Source organism: Harpia harpyja, chromosome 11, assembly GCF_026419915.1.
Source record: "Harpia harpyja isolate bHarHar1 chromosome 11, bHarHar1 primary haplotype, whole genome shotgun sequence".
NCBI lineage: Eukaryota > Metazoa > Chordata > Aves > Accipitriformes > Accipitridae > Harpia > Harpia harpyja.
Genome location: NC_068950.1, coordinates 11875999 through 11903967, shown reverse-complemented (window position 1 = coordinate 11903967; position 27969 = coordinate 11875999). Strand labels below are relative to the sequence as shown.

At 44.3% G+C, this 27969-nt stretch overlaps 1 protein-coding gene across 2 annotated transcripts in view; it reads right to left on the bottom strand.

The window, feature by feature from the left end:
- The window catches only part of LAMC1 (laminin subunit gamma 1), a 71777-nt gene that overhangs the window by 43129 nt on the left and 679 nt on the right, over positions 1–27969 (bottom strand). The gene's annotated exons all lie outside the window — the stretch shown is intronic.

The window sequence follows — 27969 nt, the reverse complement described above, 5'->3', positions numbered from 1 at the left end:
ATCAGCACACCCTTTACAACATGTTTTTAAGACTTCTTTCATCCCCCAAGCTGCATAACTATGCACATCTTCAGCATCAACATTATTCCCAATAACTGTCCAAATATGTGAAAAAGAGAGAAAAGCATTAATACTCGCACTACATCTGAAGTCCTCTTGCACTACCATAGACTGGAGGAGAGGTGATCATCTCACAGTGGTACCTGCACACCTTTGGGGATGCTGGGTTAGGGTTTTCTTGTTACACGTAAGTGTTTATTGTTATGAAAACTGCTCAGATAAACCACCACTGTTGCTCAAGACAGTCACCATTCTCCCTCTCTCAAAGGGAAAGCATTAAGAAAGAATAAATAAATAAAAATCAGGTCTACAGTGTGGTCTAAAGGCAGAAGCATATAGGTGTCCTGCATCCAGCTGAGCATGCAAGGCTCCATGACAAGGACTGCCAGATCCACTAAAACCAGATACGTCACATCTGCTCCCTTTCCATCACTCAGAGTCTGGACAGCCCAATCAAGCACGAACTGTACTAATATTTTTGTTTCTCCTCCTGTTTACCCCTCAAAACTTGCAGCTGCAGTGGAAAGCCTCTCCTCCTTGTCACAGAAGCCCCACCGGGCCAGGAGTTGCAGAACAGCACATCGAGCTGTCCAGCGCCTCCGCCCCCACGCATTGGATGCCCATGCATCAGAGCTCCGAAACAACGTCTGACCCCACCCCACTGAACCCCGAGGTCCAAAGCTTCCCACACAAGGGTCCGGGACCCGTCCTGGCAGCAGGGGTCCACATTTCACAGGCCCACTGTCAAGTGCCATCAGTGACCAATAAAGCACACCTGTGCTTCAAAAGAGCCTATTTGGGGATTAAATGAAACAGATTTCAGCACAAAGGAGATGCCCCATCCCTCTCCTGCTCACAAGAAGCACCTGCTGCTTCTCTCTTCCTCCTGCTTGCAGATCCTCACCAAACATGCAGGGAGCTACAGCCTTTTCAGGCTGCAGAGCAAGTACAAGAGAACAGCCAGTGCTGTAAAAAAAGTATGCTCCAGGCTTACACATTCCTAAGACAAGTGGCAGGATGGTCAAGAGAAATTTCTGTCCTTGCCCATGGTAATTAATGGCCAACTTTTGATGGATAAGGGTTTCCATGGGGTAATGAAGTTGACCGTCTCCTCCCTCCCAAAGAATATAAATGGAAAACTTTTTTATTCATTTGAGCACTGAATATTTAAAACTTATTAGGGCATTATCCAACAGTAAATTAAAGCATTACATTGCTGGCTTAACAGTTTGAGTTCTTCAGTGTTATAAAATATTTTGCTCCGTTTAGTAAGTATTGAGGTCACCACCCACCCCATCCCAGTTTCAGGAAAAGGAAGGGAGTGGTTTTGAGACTTTATAGGCACATACTCTCTCAAAAATCAATCCAAAGAGCTTTAACTGATACTCAGCATAAAGTCAGAGCTTAAATGATCTACAGCAGTGGTTCATGCTGAACAAGATTATTTTGCACCAGGTGCTCCTGCTAAATGCTACTAGAGCCTAGTAACCTCAGCAGTGGAGCTGCAGTGATATCCAACTTCACCACAACATTCCCAAAACCATCCTGCAGCAGCATTGCCTACACTACAGCAAAGGATGCCATTTCCTACACCAACTTTTCAATTTCTAAAATTTTTCCTGCCCTCCTCCAAGTTCTTGAAGTTTAACCCATGCCGTCAGCCCCCCCCCCATTTCTCCAATAGCTTCTTAAATTCCATTGCCAATTCCAACCAGCAGAGAGGTCTTGAGAGTCACTGAGTTCATACGAGGTTTGCAGAGGAGTCATAGCGATAACAATTTAGTAGCCATTGGACACACCTGTTCTCACTTGGTTAGATCTTCCATTACTAAAACAAGAGCTGAGATGCAATTAATCCCACCTGCCAGTGGTGACACACCCAATAACACATGGCTAAGTGTTTTTCTCAGAGTTAGTTCAGATCTCATCAATGTAAGTGAATAGCTGAAACATTTTTCCTTCCAGCATGCAATACTAAACACATCCATGGGGTATTTTATCTGCTGAGGTGCTACTGAATAACCTGATCTTGCTGCAGCCTTTTGAAATTCCTCAAAAACCACGTAACCAAATTCATTAGCACTAACTTCAGTAGCTGTGTCATCTGAAAACATTACCTCTTCACTTTTTAAAGATATTAAAAACCACAGATGCCAACAGAGGTTCTTGAGAAATCCTATTTCTAACCTCTGATGAAAAGTGACTGCACTTGTTTTTCCCTCCTCACCACAAGCAAATTCTGGAGTGTAAAAGCTTTCCAAGCCTATCCCATACTCTAGCAAATGCTCATCATTTTTTTTTAATCCCAGGAACACACCTTAGACAACAACTTATTTTTGTTTCTTTCACTGAAAAGGGGTGAGTTGAGTTTAGGAGCATCACTGCACTGATCAGCCCTATACCTTACTCCCAGTACAACATGGTCATCAGACTCTTCCCTCCCTCTCTCCCAGAAATCCTGCCAATCACCAAAATATCCTCTTGGCTGTAAACAAGGAATATGAACAGGGCTTTTTTTCTTTCATTTTAAAAGACCTTAAGACCACTGGAACAACAACTTCAGAGCTTGAAGCATTTATTAGTAGCTCAACCACCTCACAGCTAAGCTCCTATGCTAAGACCTTGCCCTCCCTTTGAGGTGATGCTGCTGTTTTCTCCGGACCACAGCTGTCCTGGGATGGGCAACTCCATCCAAACCCTGTTAAACTCATTAGGAGAAACAGTGAGTGCCATCTCTTGGTAACATTGGCATTTGGCAGAATTTACCACCTGAAGCTCAGCAATGAAGAACAAAAAAATGGCTTTTGTGTCACTTGCTCTACCAAGGTCAAACCTCCAACTAGACAGTCATCAAAGTGACCCAATGTCATGCCCAGTGGGGCTCCTCCCAACACTTCCAGCATAGAGCAGCAGAAACCCACTTAACTGGTAACATCAACACTTCATGAGTTCAACATCACCAGCTATAAACAAAATATCAGTAAAAACAAGGATGCTGCCCTGGAAAGGGAGACTAGCACACAGTGAGGCCCTCCCAAGGATGTAAGAAAGCAGATGAAACCACAATCAGGGTTCATTCCCACCCCAACACAACAGCTAATTTTGTTGCAAGATCCAAAAAAGCAGATGGACTTTAAGCCTCCCAGCCCAGCAGACATGGGTGGGGTGACCCAGCCCTGGGTAGCAAGGGCTGCCATACCAGCTCAGGGTGCGGCTCCAGACGAGGTGGACTCAAGCAAAGGTAAGAGGTGACCTGTGCCTGAGCTCCTCCTCCCACTCCTCCTCCTCTGCCTGGAGGCTGGGAACAAGTTTTGTAAACCACTGCTCCCAGACATGCAAACCAGAGCAGATCAAGCATCTATTTATATGTATTTACACATTCTGTTTACAGAAGTCTCTGGAATTAATAAGATAAATCATTTTATCTGTCCACAGGGGGTGGGGGCAGGGGAGAAAACACTGTAAATTCAGAAGTAAGCACCATCTGTTCCTCCTGACTACCCCTGCCCACCCTTCCAGCTCTGATGAACTCTCCGAACCACGCTTCAGCAATATTGAGCTGTGAGCTGCCTTCTGCATCACCCTCACCTTCACACACACACACAAAATGACTTGTTTGGCCAATAATACACACATGAAGCACTGGGAATGAAAGCACCATACACATCCCATCTGCAGAGGTAAATGGACAAAATGGGCACACACATGCAGCTGATTTCCAGCCTGAAATACACCTCATTTGTGAGCCCCAGACATTGCAATCTCTGTGCAACTCTTGCACATGCTGATGACCATCCCTTGTGACACAGCTGGTGGGATTTGAGCTTTCTGTGTTGCCCGAACTGATGCAGAACCACAAGTACTGCATGGGGAAACACTGCTGTAATCAAAAACCAGCCACAGAAACCTCAGCTGTATGTTAGAACTATCCTTGGTTTTCAATATGTTGACATCTTGAACTATGAAAGATTGAAACAAATAAATCTAGCAGTCTTCAAATCTCAAATGTAACCTGAAACTGTAGCTATTAGGTCAGGAGGAAACAAGACTAAAAAAAAAAGGACATGCCAATTTATATAAAAATCCACAGGCTCCTGATGCACACATGTAACCCCTCCAGCCTACTTTTCTTGACATCTATTTCTACTACAATTTCTGCTTTAAAAAACAGTAGAAAAACCCAAATTCAGAGATCAGCTTGCTATCGATGGTAGTAAAAACCAGCCCAGGGAAGGGGGGGGGCTTCACAATTGTCTGAAGGGGAAATTTCATTTGAGGGTTTTTTCCTACCCACCTCCTTTTACTTTCAACCATTTTAAAACCTCAAAGCTCTAAAGAAAGACTCAGAATTAAGGCTTTTTAGGCACTGCAGGACAGCTCAGGGCTTTTCCAAGCTCCTGTAGCAGGGTGCAATAGCTGTTCCATCACACTAACCCACAAGAAGGGTAAACTCCACATATTCTTAACACCCAGTTGTGCAAAACTCATCTTGCACATTAGTCTCTACCACGTCAGCAGCAGTCCCTTGCTCTAGGGCCCAAATACCGCTGGCATCTTTCAGATTTCGGTTTTAATAACCCATTGGGAGGAACAGGACTGTTCACACCTTTCACTTATTGCTGCAGTTACTGCAACTGTGGTTTGCAGAGCACCCAAAGAGAGGGACACTTGTCATTTCTTAACACAGCTTTGTAATCTCAGGTGTTTGCTTCTTGAAAGAAAGTACAACGTCCTGCAGAAAATATAAATTAACAAGGAAGCCTACAGGCAGAGAAGCATCAAGTCCACAGACCTTCAATGCAAGCATGTCCCACCAAGAGGAACAGCAGGGGCAACAAGACATCCCTTGATCCTACCCAGCACGCTCTTTGCACAACCACCGAGATATTCCCAAGTTGCCAGCAACAGAAAATGAGTGAGCCAGCAGAGAGCTCACCAATTCAGCTTCTCCTTTTCTTTTTTCCAGTCACTTCGTGTTTTTTCTTAAGGCATTATCTCCATATTAAGTGGATGTAAGCACCCAAAATAGCGTATTCTGAAAAGTTACCTTATAATTGATTCTTTACAACCAGGGGCTCAGCAGTCCGCTTTGTGATCACTACCTGGAAAATCAAGATTGTCATGAACAAGAAACCATACAAATCCCGAGAAGCGCAACTGCACAGGGAGAAGTCCTCAACATAAACACCAATGCAGTGAGTTACTGTACCACTGCATGAAGAAACAACATGAAGAAGACTTGGAAGTTTTCAAAACCAGGCTGGACGAAGCGCTGAGTAACCTGGTCTGAATTCAACATCAATCCTGCTCCAAGTAGAAGTGTGGACTAGAGGACCTCCTGAGGTCCCTTCCAACCTCACTTCTATGAACAGGAGCAGAATGGGATTAAGGTCCAGGCTGTAGACAAATAAACTCAAGACACCTAAATATACATGACTAACCTCCCATGATAGTCAATGGCACCCAAGTCAAAACAGCCAGAAGACTTTGGAGAGCAATGACACTAATGCAGACACCAAGACATTCAGGTGAAGAGCTCTCAAGAGTCACTGACCAAATCTACACCTAAGGTCCACACGGACACCCACCACTGGGAGGGGACCCAGCCCAAGGAAAATAGCCAGAGTATATTACAGCTGCAGACCCACATGCTTTGCTGCTGCAGCCTTCAATACAGAAGACCAATGACTTTGTACACACGGGGCTCCAAAAGGGCTTAGAAGCATGCAGAGAGGTTTTCTCATTTGGGCTGTTTTCCTTTATAGATTTGTTCAAGTCTGATTTTTACACAAATTATCTGAAATGAACAGGACTGCTGCTGAGCACCACAGATGGAAACAGTCCTGCTGCAGTCCCCTGCGTCAGCTCCACATCCCTCAGCTATCTCTGCTGTACAAACCCAAACCCAACACCTGCAGAAAGTCTGCGCGTAGCAGACAGTGCAGAGGCAAAGGCAGTGTCAGCTAGCCTTGGGCCTTGTAGGGAACAGACAGGGCAATGTCTCTGGTAGATGGTCCTCTATAGGTATATTTTTGAAAAATGCTGAAGGACTAAATTGAAATAATTTTCCTCCACCTGCACAAAACAGGAGCAGAAAACAACCCTGCTCTGTACCAATACCTCAGGACAGGCAGCATACAGAACCCTAATTCTGCCTGAAACAGTTCAACAAATCCACAGCCAAGGAAATGTTTGGTTACCACAGAAGAGACATACCTACCAGACATACAGGACACCATACCCCACTAGCAGCAGCAAGGGAACTCAGCAATGAGTGTATTTAAAGGCTTTATTAATAGAGCCAAGGGGAAGACAGTTCTGTTTCATAGCAACCTCCAAGGTTTTGAAGTTTATTTCTGTTCTTTTTTTGGGACAGAAGCAAAATGTCCCTGACATTTTTCATGAACAAAACTGTAACAAGTTATCAGAGTTGGAGATCACCACCTTGCCCCTTCCAGGGGCATCACCCCATGAGTAGGCTGGGTAGAGGTGCAAAACATTTCACACTTAAAAAAAAATAATTTGAGATCTTCCGTACCAGTCCACTTCAGATCAAGAACTTGAAACTCTGACTCTACAATCCAGGCCTGTGCTTTAAAAATACAACCAAAACAAAATGTAAAAATGTTATCAGGCTACGGTGTCCAGACCAACTTCTCTTCCTAAAGCTTTAAAGCCAGAAGCATTCCTGGTGATATACTGCTTTAAGTACAAATGCTTATTTTGGCAAAACTTCATCTAGCTGACAGTACTCTGCTCTTCTCAAGAGGTTACGAAGGAAGCATCTAGCTGAGAGCCCCCAGCTATGTCTGCTCTCTGAAAAACAATTTGGTTTCAGAGCAAACAGTGCCGCAAACGAAGCGGCACGCACCACCTTCGGAGGAATAAAAAAAATCTTCACTCAAAGCCCATGCCACTGCAGCAGGCATGAACATCAAAAGACCCTCCGAGGTAGCTCCTCTCAGCACAAGCCCACATGGAGCTGCACAGGCGCATCACTCTGCAGCAGCTTCACGGCAGAGTCCCCCAACAGGATTTGGGCTTTTCTTTGCCAAGACAGAGCTGCCTGCTACTCCCAGCTCCACCAAGCCATCACTAACTTCTCCTTGCCCACACAGACCGAGCGTATCAGAGGGTCAAAGGCCATTTTGATGTCGAGTTAACTAGACAATCCTAAAGGCATCCCTTGCCCCAGCTCCTGCTAGGAGCTAAAACCCAAACCCTGAGCAACCCATAGCAACAGAAGTGTTTGGGTTTTTTTCCCCCCAAAGGTTCACACATGCACAAGAATGTCTCCAGGTTTCAGGCAGACCCAGGGACAGCAAAAAGGCAAAGACTGCTATAGAGCAGTGATGCTGTGTGAAAGGACCAGCCAGGAATCGCCACCACCTCAGCTTCCCCCAAATCCCAGCAGGATTCCTGGTTCCTCACGACACAGGAACAACCACTGCATTCAAATGGACCAGCACAGCTGTACCTGCCGGGCACAGTCCCCACACAGGGTCCCCTGTCTGTGCTTCTGGCACCAAACACAAGAGCTCTGTTTCTTTGCAAGGCAGATAAATCCAGGCAACAACCATGGGTTGGATTCATGCCTCCACACCACAATCAACACATCTGTCTGTTTAATCTTCTACTTTGTTCGGTCATTAAACTTCTTTAGAGCAGGGACAAGCAATGAATCTGTAGGTCAATTCCTGATGCACACATATATAAGATTTATTTTTATAATTACCTTTGAAGAGGGGTTCACAGACTATTGCTTATATTCTGTTCCCTCTCATGCAACCTTTGGTTGCATCCCATTAGAACTGCAGGTGGGATCATCTCAATTATTGATTATTATTATAACAGTTTTATAATCCAGCACAGAGTTTTGAAACATTTTTATTCACCCAAAAGGCAGCAAGCCTCAGAAAGGCACACTGACAATCAGCGCCTGGCAATTTCTGCCTCTGCAAACCCTTATTTCAAGGGGCTGTGCTGTACTTGGGATATAAACAGTTAGGAAAAAAAAAAATAATAAAAATAGAAGGAACTAAATAAAAAAAAAATTGGTTTTTTGTGGGCTGTTGGTCCAGCAAGAAGGAGAAAAAAACAAAACCCAAAAAAACTAAAAACTGCCAGTGCTTTATCTTTGCATGCTCAAAGACAGGGGAGAAGAGGCTTCCCTCTGATGCTTCCAAATCGATGTGAGTATTTTCAAAACCAGGAGACAAATCAAAAATTGCATGGAGAGGGACAGGCAAGAACCCTGCAGATCAGTGCAAAAGCACTTTACTCATAAGGAGAAGGACAAATATTTGAAAGCCAGGCTGAGTAAACAGGAAAGCCGTAGACCCCAGAAACAATAGGATCAGCCAGGCTCCTTTTCTGGGTCTTACCACCAATTGTTTCCCTGTGCTTTTGGAGAGAAGTTTAATGTCTATGTGCTTAAGAAATCCTCTCAAAAAGCATATTAGCTTTCAACAGTGTGATGGAGTATCACAGACTAGCTGGGCTGGAGAGCAGATCCTTGGAGCGCTTACCCTGCAAGCCTCGGAATGCTGTAACCCACCAGCCAACATCAGCAAGATAGACATCAGCAAGACAAACTAGGCCGTTCCAGAGATGAACTTGGGAAGGGGTATTCCAGTTAACACAGGCCAGCACTTCTTATGTCATTATGAATAAAATGAACCTGGCTTGGGGAGGGTTGGGGGCTTTTTGTTCAGGTGCACGTCACAGTGCTAGCGGCAGCCAAAAGATGACACCTTGGGAAAGCCCAGGAAAAGGCAAAGCGTATAAGGAACTCCTTGCAGCACACTTGAACGTCCAACAACATGCAGCCAGGCACCAAGCCAGAGACGGTGGTTTTCTACTCGCCATCCACTCATAGCATGGACCTGCCTTGAGGTTTCAGGCTGGTCCAGTACCATTTCCACCCTTTTCACATATGTGACAAATTCACATAAGTACTCTTGAAAAGATTTCGTGTTCAAGCATCCCAGGTCGCTCGTGTCTGGACCACATGCGACCTCTGACATGCACCAGCTAGAAGCACTAACCCAGCCGACCACCAACCGTTGGGTGTGCTGCACAGCCCCTGCTTGAACAGCAGATAATCTACAGACCTAGTGGATCACATCGTTCACTGTGTTGAGTGTTTCCTCTAGTCAGCAGCATTTGATTTTGGGAAATACACCAGTAAACAAAAGAGGAAGGCATGAAGAACAGCGTGGCTTTTCCTACTGCTTTTGCAAGAGAAGCCACATCATTTGACATGATTGTTAAAGTCCACGCACCAGCAGCCAGGTGAAGACCACTAACCTCTGGGTCTGCCTTTCTTTTTATTAAAAAAAAAAAAAAGTTTGACTAACTATAATACCATAGATTAAAAAATTTTTTTTTAAAAAGTGGGTTTTTGGGTGTTGTTTTTGGGGGGTTGTTTTTGAGTTTTTTTAATCCAAAATAATTATATGCAAAATGCTGGAAAGAAACACAGAAAAACCCTGGATCTCTTTCACAGACTTTCATCACATTCTACAATTTCACATCCCATGCAGTTGTGCCTCTGTCACACACCAAAAGCAAAGAACAACTGTGTGGAGATTCCCAAGCTGGTACAAAGCCACAAGCAGGAAGCAGCTCTGAAATACAGGGGTTTGGCAGAAAACAGAGAGGCAAAGGAAGAAAGGGAGCCTCGCACACAAGAGGCAAGACAAACCTGACACTGAAAACCAAGTAGCTGCGACAGCTCAAGCACTTTGAGTTTTTATTTATTCCATGACTGGAAAAGGCAGTGAAGAATACAAAAACAGTGGAAGCAAAAAAAGATGAGAAAAAAGAATGAAACCAAGAACCTCTTTTCCCCAACAGCTAAGTAGCTAAAACTGTCTGTACCAACCCGACAAGAAAGTTCCCAGGCAAAAAGCAAGCTGCCAGCTATATTCCCAAATTTAGCACAGAAATGTTGTGACCTATGACAGTGAATATTTCATAAGTTACAACCACAAGGATAAATAGAAACTTTAAAAAAAAAAAAGGATTATAGAAGCACACTACTCATTTGAACTCAAAAAAGCCTCAGAGGGTAACAGCATTTTCTCACCAAGAAAAAAAAAAAATCTGTAGTCTCCATTATTTTGTTAAAGGAAGTTGAAAACTACTACTGTTCTTCAACTAAAAACCTCCAGCAATATTAAAATAATTTGCCAACATTTACAATTAATTTCTTAAGATGCGAAGTAAATGCATGCACTCGCTCTGAATGCATTTTAGCTATGTGCCATGTGAAGTCAGGGTGGGCTGCTCCCGAGCATACTCCAGCCCCAGCACTATCACATACCTACTATATCCAAGAAAACAATAAACTTCCGCACATTTGGAATAAAGGCACAACCAGTAAGTAACATGAAGTAAATTAGTTATTTTTATGAAGGGTTGTTTTTTTTTTTTTATATACACTTTTTAGGATCTCTTTCTATTACTGCAACCATCGTTGCACAAGGTGCAAAGCTGCATGGAGATGAGCATCCTCCTGATGATGTATGATCTGATTTTGGGACCGTTACAAGTCTGGGTGAGGAAGCACCATTAATTGCTCCTTATCAAAATATACATTCCCCTGCTGGGCTGGGTCTTGAAGATTAGATGATCCTACTAAACCAGGGAGAATCCTAATCACATGAGGAAAGGAGAGAAAAAAATCACAATCTGTGCAGTGCAAAGGAAGAAAGAAGAGAATAACTGCTACATTGCAAAAACCTGAACTTCAGCAAAACTCCCCCTTATTCCTACCATTTTAGGAAAACTAATAAAAAAACCCACCCCAAAAAAACCACCCCACAGCTTCTTACCTTTCCCTTACATTTGTCCCATGTCCCAGTTTCCTGCAGAACTGCAGTTACACACAAGTTACAGATGACTTTCACAGCTGCACAAGAGACAGTTGGATACAGAATAATACCTGGCAAGCATTGTGCAGGCTTAAGATAAGCCTGTGTGTCTGCTAACACCATCAGCAACAGCACAATAAAATCTGTGTGGTCACCATTAGATTTCCATGATGACAAGATGCAGATACCAACAGCTGACTGCTACTATAAAGAAGCCAACTTGAGGCAGAAGGCTCAGGAAATTGCTCTCCATCATTTCACACACTATTTACATTTGGAAGTTCATCTCTGCAACCACAATGGCCAGAGATGCTCATGATTTAGGTTTATATTTGGGGACACAGCTCCATAGTTACAGAATCCCACCAAATAAAGGTCCTGCATGCCTTTGCCTTCTCTTCTGAAAAGCCTGCCTTTGGTTTGGGGCAAGCTTGGCAAAGTTAGGGGTCCTGAAAAAAAATAATTTGATTTTTATAGTGGTTACAACTACTGGGGAGAGGGAAATTGCAGAAACTTACTTATTTGCTGCATGGTACAGATCAGTACAGTGTCATTACTTCCTCTGTTTCATCACTTGTGCTTTATTCCCTTATATATATGGGCTTCACTGCACAGCAATGGGACAATAAAAAAAAAAAAAAAAAAAAAAAAGGATTTTTAGTAGAGGTAAGAGTTGTACCAAAAAGTAAATGGTCTATTAGATATTACTTCAGGTTCTTTTACCGACCAGCTTTGCAGTTGGTGCCTCAATTACAAAAGGCAACAATTCTTCAGAAATCCCAAGCTCAGCCTATTATTTGCAATAATCGCACTACCTAGTGAATGGTAGCACACTAAAAACCTAATTTATCCAAAAGACAGTCTCTTCTTAGCTCAGGAGAGCAGCTCCTCAGTGAGGGGTCAAGAGGACAGAGAGCAACCCCTTCCAAAACCTGGTGCTTCTTAAAATACAAGGCATGCTTCAGCTTCCAGCAAACCTGTCAACACCAACACAATAGCACTGCCTTGAGCACTTCTATTTTTAACATTTTCCATCCATGCAAAGGATAACTATTTAATAAACTGAAAGGAAACATAACTAAAAGAGAGAGTTGAACAAACTTTTTTCAGGGCCAGCCTGATTAACACAAGCACAAGCTATAACCTTAGGCAGCTCAAATGCGTTGCAGGGATTACTGAATTACCAACATATACCAGCCTCAGAGACAGGAGAGATGCCAAAAACTGATGCCTGATCACCTGGGAGCACGACAGCACATGACAGAGTTGAATCTGATGCAAAGGTCAATGCACAATATGCTTGTGTAATGGAGTGTCATCTGGTATGGCTGCCGCAGAGAATAGGTACTATAAAGTTGACCTTAAATAGCTCGTTATTCATTAGATGTATCTGATCCCTTTAATTTTCTTTAGGATGCCTAGGATCACACTGTAAATCTGAGCTCTGACAGAGTGCCTTAAAAAACCCCTGGACTATGTACACGTGGGCACGCTATCTTTGGCGAACAAGCCTTTGCTTGCCTTGCTGGCAGGATTCGGCTTGTGTTCAGGCTGAAGACACCGTGCTCCAAAACAGTCACAAACTTGCTGTGCTGGAAAGAAACTATGCATTTAGCATCAAAAATAAAATGACCCGGAGGTTTTTCAGTCTCTCTCCCAGCAGGAAAGAAGGGCTGTGCACTCGAAGACCCCCAGCAGGACTGTGTGGCTTGCGTACTCCAGTGACTCCACGCTACTTTTGAAACCAAGCCCATTTTGGACAGCTTTCAAGCATTATCTGGGGAGGAGGGAGTTCACTACTCACCACCTTTCCCCCAAATGGGAGGGGAGGAGGATGGATAAAGTTGCACTACAAAACTGTGCCTGCACTCGCAAAGGAGCTTTCACTGATCTGACAGAAGAGCATCTGTCCCTATGCTCTGCCTTCAGGCATCACTGCCTATACATCCCTTGCAGAATTAAAATAGAAATTACCTCGGTGCATGCTCTGCCCGAGGACTCCCACAACCTGTACACCCCACTGGTGATCACCATACCTCTTCCCAGCACATCAGAGGCAGCTCTAGGCTGGCAGTTGGGCTGGATCCTTCCAGCATGAGTTGCCTGGGCAGGAACTGCTGCATACCCATGCAAAAATGCATTGCTCTAGGGGTTTTCTTGTCATCTTTGTGTGGGCAGGACACATACTAAACTGAGACCTCTGCAAGAAAAGCCCTCAGGTATGCTAAACTCGTTTTCCATTCCTCCAGGCACCCGCAGATTAAGCAAGTAGGTGAAAGTTGTGTTAAAAAAAAAAAAACAAAAACAAAAAACAAAAACCACACACCTCTCCTTAGAACTAATGAATGCAGTTCATCTGCAGGACCAAAGAGCACTTTTTTTGTCCCTAAAAACAGAAGGCATAACCATTTTTATATTTATATTCTACAACGATTTATCACCATTCATCAGTTGACACTGTTTGCTGGAAGAACAGCTCTACAGCTCTGTACAGGTGGCAGACGACTTGCAGGAAAACCTCCTTCTAGGAGAAGCATATGCCAACTTCTCATCTCTTAGGAAGCTTTTTAACAAAAGAAATGCTGACGCAGCGTCAGCCCAGCCAACCTGACACATAAAGTACAATATTTCAGCAGGAGCTGTTCTAGCAATTAACCCAAATCACTGAGACACTTCAGCCTCCTTCTCTCCTTCAGCACATGTTTAACTCCTAGATATGCAAGTAATATCAGCAGCACAAGAGTCCTCTATGGGCTCTATCTCATCCACCACTATGGGAACTCCAAGCCCATAAAGAGAAAAGCTAGTCATTATGGTGTTATTAATTCTAAAATGAATAAGCCTATAAATTTAATTGCATTGGGATGCACAATCTTAATCTTCAGCATCACTTACGAAAATCAGATTTAGTTTCACATTGATTTTTTTTATAATTCTTTGTGATTAAAAGCTTTAAAAAAGACAAAGAAGTGGACTGTTTATCAAGTGATTTTTCCACTATAGATTAATCTATTGCCCTTGAATCTGCTTCCAGGATATTCAACCAGCTGCATAAATATCAGTTTGCCCACTTATTTTAATGGGTTATTAATTTTTAAAAAAACAAATCTCATTATTACTACTTATACAAAGTCAGCTAAAACAAGCTAGGACAGCTGAATCTCCAAATAAAGATGTTTTGCATATAGTGAAAACTCTGCAATAATTCATTTTTTTAACTCAAACACATACATGAATGTCTTCTCCATGAAAATCCTCCCCTAGAAATGCTATCTAATCTCTCAATCTTTTTGTCAGGTTTCTTACTTCAACTAATGAGCTGCATCCATGCGCAAGGAAATTTCAGATTGCTCATTTCCTTCCTTTTACAAAAGTCTGAGCTTTCAGAGCTCACAGTAGCTTCCCATAGTCTGAAGTTCTCACTTTGAGTTCATCTTATCACAAAGGTCCTTCTAAAAAAAGTTTTAGGGTGTTCTCAAAATTGGCTGCAACTGGTGTAGTCTGTCCCCCATCCCCGGGTTGTGCATCCCTGGTGTCTCCTTCCCACCAACCAGCACTTACAAGGCCCTGGACACACCCCAGTATCGCCAAGGCCAGCAAAAGGTTATCCTTCCATCAAATTAGCTGCTGGGACTTAATCACACAAGCTGAAACAACCAGCCAAGGGCTGCATGATTCCTTGCCCCCAGCTGCAGTGAAGTGGACAGCGCTGAGAGATGCCAGTGTAGCTTCAGAGACTGTGAAGTGACACCTTCATTCCTTGCCTCCCAAATTTTAAGCACCCCAATGAGCTGCACGACAGCTATTCTGAAATTCACACACACCAAAGGCTTCTGCCTTGTGATCTGTTGTCACAGTAACTGATCACAAAACACAGGACTGTCAGCATGAAAGCCTTGGGGCTGGTGGAAGAGGAAAGAGGGGAAGCAGCAGATGCACAAGATAAAAACAGTAGAGATACACACAGCAGGTACTTGAGCACCTCCTGACTACTGTCCATTAAGTCAAGCCCAGAACAAAAAGCCTGAGCTTCCTACTGTTCATCCTTATGGCTTATGCTTCATTTTGGAGAATCATAAAATAGTTTGGTTTGGAAGGGACCTTTAAAGGTCATCTAGCCCAACTCCCCTGCCATGAGCAAGGACATCTTCAACTAGATCAGGTTGTTCAAAACCCTGTCTAACCTGACCTTGAACGTTTGCAGAGATGGGGCATCTACAACCTCTCTGAGCAACCTGTTCCAGTGTTTCACCACCCTCATCATAAAAAAAAATTTTCTTATATCTAGTCTGAATCTATACTCCTTTAGTTGAAAACCATTACCCCTTGTCCTATCACTATGGGCCTTGCTAAAAAGTCTGTCCCCATCTTTCTTATAGGCCCCCTTTAAGTATTGAAAGGAAGAAGTTTAATGGTGATTTGGTTGTTTTACCTTGTTAACATTCTTCAAAGAAATGAAGTGCCATGTTTAGGCACGGTTGATGGAAGATGCTCCAGGAATGCCTTACTAATTATTTATTAATCCCTTTTAAATTGCTGATTCAGAATGACCAGTAATCTTTTCCAAAAGGATAAGAATCCTCCCCTTCAAAATCTTTAAACACACCTTTCTCAAGGATGAAAAAAAAAAAAAAAGCGCACAGAGCTAGGAGTTACACACTCTAACTACAAATGCTTCTTTACACTTCAAAGCAAGTCTCTGCTACTAGAACTTAATTAATTAATCATTAACTCTATGATAGAAAGAGTATGACGTTCTACTCCACAATATGCAAAACCATCATCACTTGTCCTGGAGGCTGTTGTCTTTCATCTCTGCAGGCAGATGCAAGGATAAAGAAGTGGTCTTAGCATCTACCTCAAGGAACAGGACAGTCAGAAAGCCACCATAGATTTTTTTTTTTTTTTTTTTAAGAGCACAGTGAGGCTGTCCTTATTTTAGACCTGGCAAGACACCTTGTAGTACCCACCACCTGAAGCAACTGCCATTTCTTTCCCAAGGGTAGCCAAGCATCACGTAACTTGATGAGTAACTGCTACATATAAAACACCTTTCACAGGCTCCATGCCTACTTTCCAATCAAAACCTTTTGCAATCCATTACCTTTTCTGCTGAGTTACCTGTGCTGAAAGCTGGCTTTAAAACATCAGCAGAAGAAAAGCAAAAGCTGCTAGATTTCAACTGTATGTTTTAAGATCAGCTTCCCTTGAGCTGCCGGCACAGCTACCTGAACAAAGCAAGCATTCCTGCAGACCACATACAGCTACAAGAACACACGCTCTGTTTGCATTTTGGACTATTACCAGCAAATTTCTTAAGCAAGTCTGGACACCCGTCACTCCTCAGAGGGGGGTGATAAAGAAAGTTTTCCCATGTTACACTAATTATGCACAGAGAGCAGAGACGTGAACCGAACACTCCACACTTTCACATCCTCCACGGTCCAATGGCAACACCGACTCATTTTCTTGAGGTTTCTTCCAGCTGGTCTCTTTCGGTTTCCCCAAAGCCGTGAGCAGCTTTCTGCAGCGGGACCAGAGGAAGCAGTGGGGATGCCAAGCACACGGGGATGCCCAGACCAAGCAGCTGTGTGTTTGCAGGAAGGACAAAAGCCAGCGGGGCTGCCAGCACTGCTGTGAATTTCAAAGACTCATGCGATTTAGCCAGACATAGTTTAAACCTTCTGGTACACAGTGCTAATGACACAGATTAACGACTCCAAACCGTATTCGTTTGGCTGAACTGCCTCTCTTCCCACAACCCCTCTCTATACCCTGTATAAGCACTCAATACCACTCCCACCAATGGGATCACCCTTTCAAAACACGTTTCATTCCCTCCCACTGTTTTCAAGTTAATATTGACATTTTAGGGGTGGGAGCAATTAAAAAAAAAAAAAGCGGGACTTGGGGGACAGAAGGGCTGAGAGACAGGGTCCCTCCCATCTGCCAGAGCAGCATGTTAATTTTGTACCACGCATTTCATGAAACAACATGCCATAGGCCTGGAGTTACGAAACAGACTGTATGGATGACATGAAAAAGGCGATTAATTCGCAGACAAATTAATGAGACGACATATTTTGTAGGGGTTTTGCAACAGGAAGAATCGAGCTTCCTACAAAAAGTTGTAACCTCTTCCACGTAACAGGTAGCGACACCATCCAGGCAAAGATGAGTGTCAGCAGCCCAGACCACAGCACTGTTGTAACTGCGCATCCAAATCTTTGGTTAATTAACAATTAATTTGGTGAATAAGAATGTACAAAGAGACGAAAGCTGACTACATTAAGTGCACCACAAAGCCAGTCCAGCTCATTCCCTGACACAAATAAGAGTTTTATAAGGGGCTGTAACCAAAGCTCTCAACCACTGCTGATGAGTGCAATACTCACGAGCAGTCAATGCCGCAGCTGCATCACAGCTGCTCCAAGCAAATTTCGGACACCATGGGTAGGTGCTGTGAGGGAGTAAAACATGACTTGTCATCAAAAAAAAAAAACAAACCCCAAAAACCCAAAACAGGATTGTTACTGCCATGTTTTTGCTTGAACTCACTGACAATCAAAGCACAGAAAGGCAACAAACCCAACTTTGGGAATCTTCTCATGTACTTCCCCAGCACTACCCATGTACTTTCAGAGCTGCAGACAAACACATTTTCCTAGAGATTTCTAAAACATATCAGTGGATACCAAGTTAAAGGTCTTTCAAGAGTGCCTCTTGGATAATTTTTCGTGAAATTGTGCACTCTGTACCCAAATAAAGACTGGCAGCAATCTGCCAGGAAACAGTCAGAACCAGCCTGGGGTGCAAGGGGTGCCCCAAGTTCAGCTTTTACAGTCCTTCCAGCATCTTCCAAGCAGTTACAGGCTTCTCCTGACGCAGCTGCTACATCTTACAAGGAACAGAAGTACAGAAAAATTAGGCTACAAGGAAATCTGTGGCAGAGAAAATATACCTTAAGTTGACCAAAACCCCACAACTGCTATCCCTGCCTGCTTGCCAGCAACAGATGAGCAATATGGTCTCATCTCGCAGACTTTCAGCTAGATGCTCACTCACCATCTATGTTGGTGACTTCTAGCAACTTTTTCGTCACTCAATAGCCTTGACTCTCCAATTTAAAGAAATTCAATTCTGGAAAAGGAAAAAGGCATTGCTTATTCCTGCTTTTTGGGGAAACTGACAGACAATAACAACTAAGGTCACTTGCAAGAGAACAATGGTTTCAGAGCTATAGTTCTGTCTTTGAATTAATTGCTTCCTAGAGGTATTTACCATGATTTGAAATATCAATCCTTCATGAAAACCACAAGTTTCCCTTCTTAACCAGAAGTCTGGGACTCTGGCACCACAACAACCTACTTGCAATGTTTTCAGACAAATTACCAAAAAGAAATGGACAGCACTAAATACACTTTCTCATAATAGTCATGATAAAAGTATAAAAGGCCCTTATTTCCTAAAAGTGCTATGAAGCTCTTGGAAAAGCTCATCTCTGTATCATTACTTCCAAAATAATCTGCACCTTGTTCCATAAACAACTCAGGTTTAGCTGCCCCGATGGTGGAGGCACCAGGGATGGCCCTGCTTGCTCCCCTGCAACCAGGGACTGCCAGCTGGAGGGAGGGTGTGAGAATGGGGCAGTGTGCACATACGGATGTATGCACAGTCACTCTGCTTAGAAAGCAGAAGAGTGGTGACTCGTGTAATGCCAGTAATTTAATCACTTAACTCATGCCTGCAGAGCATGGATAGAGGAGACGGAAGGGCCATCCCAGTCCCAAGCACCCCTCCCAGCTCTGCCAGCAGTCCCAGCAGAGGGGAGACAGGGGAAGGAGCAGGCTGGGAGGCAAAGTAGGGAGAATACTAGATTTCATTAAATAGACACCGCATGATGATGGCAGGACATCACTTTAATATTTAGAGTTCACATTTCACCCTGGCAGCAGCACCGGCCCGTGCAGCAGCCGCTGCATCCCCACAGCCCCAAATCTCTTCACTCCACATTTTGTATATTTTCTTCATAACCCTGCTGGGAATCAGCAGTGAGAAACATCAGTTTTTAATGACAGAATAATGGCTTCAACTCAGAAAAATTTGTAACTGTCCTTTGATAAGAGGCTTCCTCCCACCCCAAACCTTAATGTGTGCAAGAGGGAAAACTACAGAATACTACTAAGCATTTAAAAATTGTGAATTTGCATTGTACCTCTCATCTGAGCACCGCCAGAGTCTGACCAAAGTGAAAAATGCCAGCCTCTTATCTGAAGACATGTATAAAGCAGCCAGCACAGGAGGGCAGCTGCAATGCTACCCACACAGGCTGAGAGGCTACTGCTGGGACCAGAAGTGCAGGGAGATCTCAGCTGAACAACCCCATCCTGGGGAGAGAGGAACCTTCCCGCATTGCACAGACCAGGAACATCTCAGTACCAGGGAAACAGGAGCAGAAGGGAGGTGAAGCCCAAGCAGGCTGCAAGGAACTTCAGAAAGGAGAAGAAAGGGAGAGGGGCCAGAAAACACAAGTAAAGCAAACAGGAGGTCTGCAAGCTTAGAGCAACCACAGCCTTAAGCATCAGCTTCTTAACTAGTTCATGAGGCAGCTGATTCTGTGTTAAGAAACCACTTGTCCTGCATTACTCCAGCCAGGATAGCGGGACCCATGAGACCTGTGAAGGCAGCTAGCGAAAGCGGAGAAAGCAGCAGCTGGAAGGAAAGCATCAGCTGCTGTAGCAAAATAACAGTATGTTGCTGGGCCAACCCCTGCACCCCGACCACCGCAGCCAGGAGGCAGGGCAGAGGGAGACACACCGGATCCCCACAAATAAACCACGTTTTTTCAGAAGCTGGGAGGGCAAGGGCAGCAGGCAGGGCAGCCTCTCCACGGCTGCTCCCCAGGGACCAGCCCCACAAGCTGCCGGGAAGAAAATCCCACTGCAAAATCCCACCGGATGGGAGCATGTAAAGGACTGCAGATGAAAGGACTATAAATAATCATGATAATCAGAAGCGGACCACAGAAGTCCTAGGACGAGAATATTTTCTTTTTACTTGGTCAAACAGTCCCACTTAACACTGTGATAGCAGGAAGCATCTGATGGTAGTTTTTCCAGAAGGGACTAATTTTTCATTCCGCTAATCTCAGTAAGAGACGCTCCCAACAGAAACTGCACCTTTCAGAGCATGTAGCTTACACTCCACAACCTTGTAAGTACAGCATAAGAAAGTACCAAGAAAACAGCCCATTTATCCCTCTTCAAGAGGTTCAATGTGACCATCTGCTTAAAGACTGACACACATTATCTTTTAATTCAAAGAAGATTAGAAAGATTCACTTTCCTGAAACAAAATATACAGGGAAGAGGAATAAAATATTAAAAAAAAAACCCCAACATCTGTTCAGGATCCTTGATGTCCTCCCCCCCCAAAAAAACACCCAAACCAACTCAAGTGCAACATGCTGCACAAGCAACAGCTCACTGAGGTGGGAACGAGGTCTTTTCTGATGCCAAGCAGGTTGAGCTATAAAGCAGACCTTGAAAAAAACTCACAAGATGAAAGCAGCGTGCTTAGAACTGGGCTGGTGCCAACCCCGAACTCCACAGCACTCCCTCAGCCCTGGAGCACCAGAAGGAAGGAGCATTTCAAGCAACCCACTGGCAAGCCAAGGGCTACCACGTGCCGTCAGCCACTGCCTGATTGAACACACGTATGCTGGGGAAGAACAACCCCTGTCACTGAGCAGGTTTTGATGTTTGGTAGGTTTTAGAAATTTTTTTTAAGAGACTCCTCAGTCACAGCTGATCTTTCCATTACAAAGGTTTAAGAGCAATGCAAGGGCCAAGTCTTCCTCCTTTCCACTTCAGGCCATTGGTAGAGGCCAGCTGCCATGCCTGAAGCCATTTAATAATTCTGTACCCTGATCTTCCACTAGGAGCATCTCAAGCCCCTGAGGATGAATTAGAGAATTACCTTGTCCTCCTGTAAAACACAGGACCCACTCAAAAGCCAAGTCAGATAAGCAGCTCTCCAAGCACACCGAAGTCTGCAACAGAGATGAGATCATTACAGAAAGCTGACCCAAGAACCCACAAACCCTGGGTCTTTGCAAGATCTCAATACAGCATCTCTACAAGTGCCTTAAAAATCTGCCTCTTCCCCAACAAAAACAACAAACCCCCAAACCGACCGTACAAATAAACCCTCAAGCTATCTGGAAATCTACCTCCCATGTACAAGATGGTACTAGCTTACCTACCAAAGAAAAAAATCCAATAATAGTTTTTGGATACTATTTCTAAAAGAGGAAATTTTGAAATTCTCCATTACTGAACACAGCTGTGTTGTGTCAAAACTGCAGGCATGATTACCACTGGAAACAGCTCTTTGATGACTATCACACTGGAATATCTAAAACAAGTAGAAGCATGGAAACAAGAAGTGCTTTGCCACCCAGTTTCAAAACAAAATGCTGAAGATCACTGAATAATATATAAGGGGGCTGGTTGGGGGGGGGGGGGGTGTTGGTAAAAGATCTCTCAAATAGGGCTGGACTGGTAGAAAAAAAGATTAAAGACTGAGGCTCATTTATGTTTTCTTAAATTTAAATAAAATTGCCTTGCCATTGCAGATCCTTTTTACAGTTGATGAGTTTCCACCATTTTCCAAGGTTCTACATCAGAAAAACTCTGAGAAATCATTATGTTTTACCTCAGAAGTACCTAACACACCCCACAAAGGCTAACAGCAGCTTGCACCTGCAGTCTGGCAGGCTATGAAAGGCAGCCTCTCATCTCAATATTCCCAGTCCCATTTAACAACTGTACATGTCTACTAGTAGCAGCTCTCTAATTTCAAGGCACAGTTGCTTCGTTACCAGCTGTCCTGAACCTCTTGTCAATGCTGATGTGACAGCCAACATCACCAACATACCAGCACGCTGCTAAAAACCCAATGTTACTCAAGGGATGCTGCAGACCACGGGAGTGATCCCAGGTAGCTCCTTTGCAGATGACTTAGCATTAAGAGATTGTCCTAATATTGAAGAGTTTTAAACACAGCTAGTGATGCCACAGGTCCTCAACACAGGCATCCACATTCATCCCTCACTTAAAGCCTGGAAAGCTTGATTTGAGACACACAGGGCTACTCTGTACCTGGAGGGAAAAAACCCAATACACTCCTGTTTGTGCGGCAGGACAACAGACCCCGCAAGATTTCTGCAATTTATTGGGAAACTATGAAACTTATTTTATTTTCTGATCAAAACACACAGTGGTAGCCACCAATAAGCAACATTTCATGGTTAAGAGACATGTAAAAGCAGGCTGAAACAGTTCTTCTCAGGCAGGAGCTTACAAGAGGGGCCACAGCCCCAGGCTGAGCTTCCAAAGGTTATTATGAACCAGAGACAGTGACGTTAGATGCAACTAGTTCAGTTTAACACGCCAGACCTCGTATCCCAGCTAACCCACAGGTAGAAAACAGAGCCAGACGGTGAGCCTGCACGAAATCACTCAGCACAGCGTCACCAGTGGCGGTAAATGATGAGTTAGGGCCCAGAGGACACAAGCAGGAGGTCTCAGTCTGACAAGGATTAAGGACAACACTCAGAGTCCTGTTTTTAAGAATTACGGTGAACTAGAGATCCGAGTTTCCCATCCCATCCATCTGCGCTGGAAATTATTTTCTCTACATGTTGTTGTTTGCAGAGCAATCCCGTTTTTCATTTCCGTGGGAAGCAGCAGCCTGGGATTTTTACTTGCAGGCTCCGAGAGGCTGGGAGACCCTCCTGAAGCCTCAGGCTATAAAAGAAATGCTACCTAATGCTACTGAATAAGCCAGAAACTTTTTAGTAAGCTAACAACTCTGAGCAGCAAGTGACAGTTTCCAAGGTTTAAACCTACAAAAGCAACTACTTGACTGCATCAAAACCAGCGATTAATCCTAGCAACTCAGGGCAAGCACCAAAATAGCAGCTGGTTTTGCAGCAAAATGCCACACAATCCCAGCTCTTTCCATCCCCCAAAATAAGCGCTCTGCCATGTATAGTATTCCCAAAGGCATCACACAGTGGCATCAGCATCCCAAGAAAGAGGCAGAACAGAGGAGTTTGAGAAAACCTGGGAATTTAAAAGGTATGCAGGAAGCGATAAAGAGCTTTAAAGCGACTTTATATAACTGCACTGAACAACTGCTGGCCATTAAAAGCCCTGATCTCTTAACTATTCGTGTTGAAACCTGCAAAATGTAAATCAAGCCTTTGCAAGACCAACTAAAATAGAGTCCCCCCCAGGGCTCCGCAAATACCACGGTGAAGCCACTGCGGCACAGGGCTGGCCCTTCCCAGCCCAGGCTCAACACGTCTTTGAGAGCTTCCCAACACACTCTGTAACACCAGCGTAAGTGCCGGAAACACTCTCCCAACACATTAATTACCATTTCTCAGAGCTCTGAAATTGCAGCTACGCTATGCAAAACTTCACATGCTTGTTCGCAGTTGGTTTCGCAGTGGTTCCCTAGGAAGGCAACGAACCGCAGCCTCGTAAAGTTTTAAGAGGATAACCAACAAACTAAGGGCATTGCTCTGCTGTGCTAAATAAAACAAAGCAACTGATTGCATCCCAGTGGCATAAACTATGTACTTAAGGCACATTTTATAGCCAAAGCTGCTTTTCTGTACTTAAAAAAAAACACCAAACAAAACCCCCAAAACCTCATCTGCTACAAACAACTGGCAAATCAAGCCGAGGCCTGAACATAAGAACTGGCATCTTGCCTAGGTTTCCTTGTAAATGCCTTCAAATGGCAGTCATACCCCAAACTACGCTTCACGCACAAAGTATATATAACCAAGCATCATTGCTCTCCTCAAAGCCAAATAAAGGACTGAGCAGTTAGAAAAGGGGGAGGTGAAGGAGACGGGCCATCCATTTCTCCTAACAACCAGCAGCTTTTACAAGTTTTTCTTTATTTTATACACACAAGATACCATCCAGCTTGGTGATGTGGGTTTCTAGGCTAGTCTGCAGTAGCGATTTCAGAATTCAAAAGCAGGAACACTTAGCTCTAACCACAGTCCATGCCCACAAACACAGCTTACATGTTTTTAATGAAGGCAACCAGCAATTTCATTTTTCTTCTTGAAAGGCAGGCTAGCAGAGGACTGCCTTCCAGCACCAAATGCTGGCTCCTCTTCCTAGGCAATGAGAGAACAGGTAGGAATTGGTCTTTCCTGCCTACCAGATAGTCCTGAATTCACAGCTGAGGCCACCGGCATCATCGGTCAAGCACATCTCCTGGAAACCATCCCTGCTCAGATGCAGCAGGCAGTCATCCGCACTGGGAAAGCCAAACCAGACTGCTCCTAGCTTGCAGGCTGTTGATAAAAGCACGGCTGCTCTCAGCAGAGATGGAGCCACCCCACCGCCATGAAACAGCCACCAGCGTGCTGAGGATGCTGCCTCTTTGTCCGAGAAACAAAACACCGGGATCACGATAGCTGAAATTGAGCAGATCCAGGCAGAGTAAAAGTGGTGGGGAAAAATGAGAGGTGGCTCTAGCAGGGCCAGTTGGGAAGGGAACAGGGAGGCACATGTAAGAGTGGATTAAAAAAGGTGTAGAAACAGTAGAAACAACAGAAAGCACACAGAAGTTAGAGCTGCAAAAGGAAGAAGTGAGAATCTGCTCTGAAAAAAGATACATCTGAAAAAATACAAGCCTTTGCCCAGCAACACCACCCAGCACCAAAAATACTCCATGTACCTCCATACTATTTCTTTTCCCCTTCTTCCAGTGTTCAAAGGTGCATCTTTAACACACAGCTTTGTTTTGGTGCGCTACAGGTCTAAATAGCAAAGCTGTGCTAAAACATATGCAAACAAAGGGCTGGGGAGATGCCAGAACTATCCCAACACTCCCAGTAGAAGCGAATGGCACAGACTGTAAAAATAACGTGACGCTCTGGCTTCAGAAAAGGCAGGCAACTACATACCATAATGCCTCAGCTTCCATCTTCTATTTAAAAGCTGGCACTGCTGCCCCAAAGTCTCTTATTCCTGGAATATACAGGAACATAGGGGGAGGGCAGCATTGGGGAAAAAAAAGACGGGTTGGGTCAAGTCTAAATTAGAAATAATTCAACCTGAGGAACAGGAAAATGAGGGAAGCAAAGGGATACTTTTAAGAAGAGCGAAAGAAAGGACAGCAGTGCTCTCCCCTCCTCTCACCCACTAACCTAATTACCCAGACACCACCCTGCAAACGGGTTCAACTACCCCCTTCTCCTGATTTACAGCTGCAAACTCACATCTCCAAGCCTCTCAGGGGAGGACTCCTACTTAGGGGGTCTTAATACCCTCTCATACAAAGAGAAACAGCTTTTATAACTCCAGAGGCTCCTCGCGCAGGGACTGGTAATTACCCCAATTCCCCTCTCCCCAGGAAGCAACCTAACTTCTAGGCACAGATCTCCTTTCCAAACACTCCTGCAATCCAAGCCTTTAACTAAAATAATGCTGTATTTTTCTGTGTCAGGCTCTTTGCTAGCACCTAGTCCCAAAACTAAAGGTTTTTAAACTTGTTTTGAACTGCAGGTTATAAGAAGATTCAAAGAAACCCATATTCACATGTTGGCAACAGACCCACGGTTCTTGTGACCAGGCTCCTCCGAAACGTTACACTGATCTACACAGGCCGAACATCACTCGATGTTAATCAAGACATCCCAAACTGCCAAAAACTGAGCTCAGGGTGGCATATGCATGCTGAAAGCCTGGAGCCAATGCTGCTGGTCCTGAACAGGTGCAAAGCAGCACTAACCATTTGGGATACCAGTGCTTTTAGAAATAAAGGCGACTGCAGCATCAAACAAGGATATGGGTTAAAGCACACAGCCTAATCCTCAAAGATCATGCAGAACTAACTGCATAAAAGGGCTTTGTGTCCCAGAATGCGTTTACATCCTACTGATGTCGATAATTAAGTGTCCCGCAGACCATGGTGTGCCGTGGGGGACAGCCTGCGGGCACACAGAATCCAAACACAGCACCCAACAGCTCACGCAGACAAAGATGGTTTGAAGTCTTCAGTAAAGTAGAGCAATGCTGCAGAGGGGTTTGGGGCATTTGAGGCTAACATGGCACTTTTTTGGTACTCAACAGTTCTTCAACCTGCAATGAACTCAGCGACGCATACAAAGTTGTACAGGAATATTTACTGCTTTTACAGCATGTGCACAGATAGTTTTAAGACTAATAGCAAAGCATTAAGCTAACTCCTGCCACCACCACCATGCCCATAACAAGCTTCCTATTCTTAAAAGGCTTTCGACTACAAATACCCCACCCCAAAAACCTAACTGGAAAAAAACAATTTAAAAAATACCTTCAAAGACCCAAAAGTCAGCCAGGCAGCTTCTGCTTAAAAGTTGTACTCTAGTCTAAAAATATGCCAGAGCAAATTCACAAAGCTACAAAAGCCTGCAAACAAACCTGAAACCCAAGTGACTGACAACGACCGTGTTGCAATGCTACAGTATTTTAAAGATGCAGTTGTTTTCATCAAAGAAACATGCACATTTCTCAAAGCCCTAGACACAGACCACTGTTCGCTCCAGTACATTGGAAAAACACTATTTTTCAAAGAACACCCCTATACAGACAGGTGCACAGAGTCAAGGACAACAATAATACAGACTTGCCTATAAACAAAGTTCTACCTTGATAATGAAGAGTTATGATGATTTCTATTAAAAAAAGAAGTTGAGATCAAATCTTAGCTTACTGTTTTTTCCAAGTGTCCCGAATAAAAAATTCCCAATGTAGAAAAAAAAAAAAAAAAGAAGATAAAGAGGCCTTAGTAACTACTTCCCCTTATCCTAATGATTATATACACTGGTATATTTATTTTGAAGCTTCTAACACAAAGAAACACTTTAGGGCAGTGAGATGCTCCCAGCTGCCAGGGCAGATGGATGCGGTCTGCAGGTGACCCCTGGTACGGGACTCAGCGCCATCACCTCCATCTCACAAACATGGGTGGGAGCTTTCACACAACCTGTGCTCCAGTTGTGAAACCCAAGATCCAGCTCCCTGACCCTAATGCAACATTTTTTCCCTTTAATTACACTGAAAGCGAGACACATTACTGAAGCTAAACTTAAGGTTCAACAGCTGCTCTTTATTAGAAACTGTGAATGGTTACAGTGGACTTTTTTTAATTTTTACTTTATTTAATGACATGAGAATATAAGCTGTGGTTTTAACTTTCCGTTGGCTGGCTTGTCTTGCCGTTCTAAACAATTAGCCTTCCTCCTTGTCACAACAGCTTAAATAACTGAATGAACAGAGGAAAAGAAAAGCTTGTCCGCAAACCAAAGTGAGCGCTAAAATACTTTATCCCGAAGGAACCTCTGCGAATGCCATTTAATCAGAAAATTCCCCTCCCCTTTTTTTTGGCTCGATGTTACGGGTTCTGCAGTAATGTGGGCTGCTTTCCGACAAACCTAACCCGCCGAGTACTTAAAGGACAGTGCTGCCCCAGTATAAGGATACAGAGCAGATGTGCCCTTGCACACACACACAGGTTTTCCTGCAGCGCTGGCCGCTTTTCCAACCGACCTCTCCCACCTGAATGCCAAGCCCGCCGTCTGGAAGACCCCAGGGCCCAAGCTTCCCGGCGCAGGGGGTGAGCCTGGCTCGGCACGCCCCGCACCACCGCAACCTCTGCCTCTCGCAGCGCTCGTCTCACGAACCGACAGCACGACCCACGCAGACCGCAAGGGAGCAACCCCTTGCGATATTCGTTTTCGCTTTGCCTCTGCGGGAGAAGGCTGGAATCCAAGTTCCTAAAGCACTGTTTTGCAACCGTGACCGTTGTCCTGAGGGAAAACGAAGAGCCTGCGTGCCGCCCTGCAGGACCGACCCCTGCGCCAAGACGACCCGCGCCACAACCAAGCCTTTGCGCGGGCCAAAGCGAGTCCAGCCGGGATCCAGCGCGGCCGGCCCGTTTACCCCCACCACAAAAA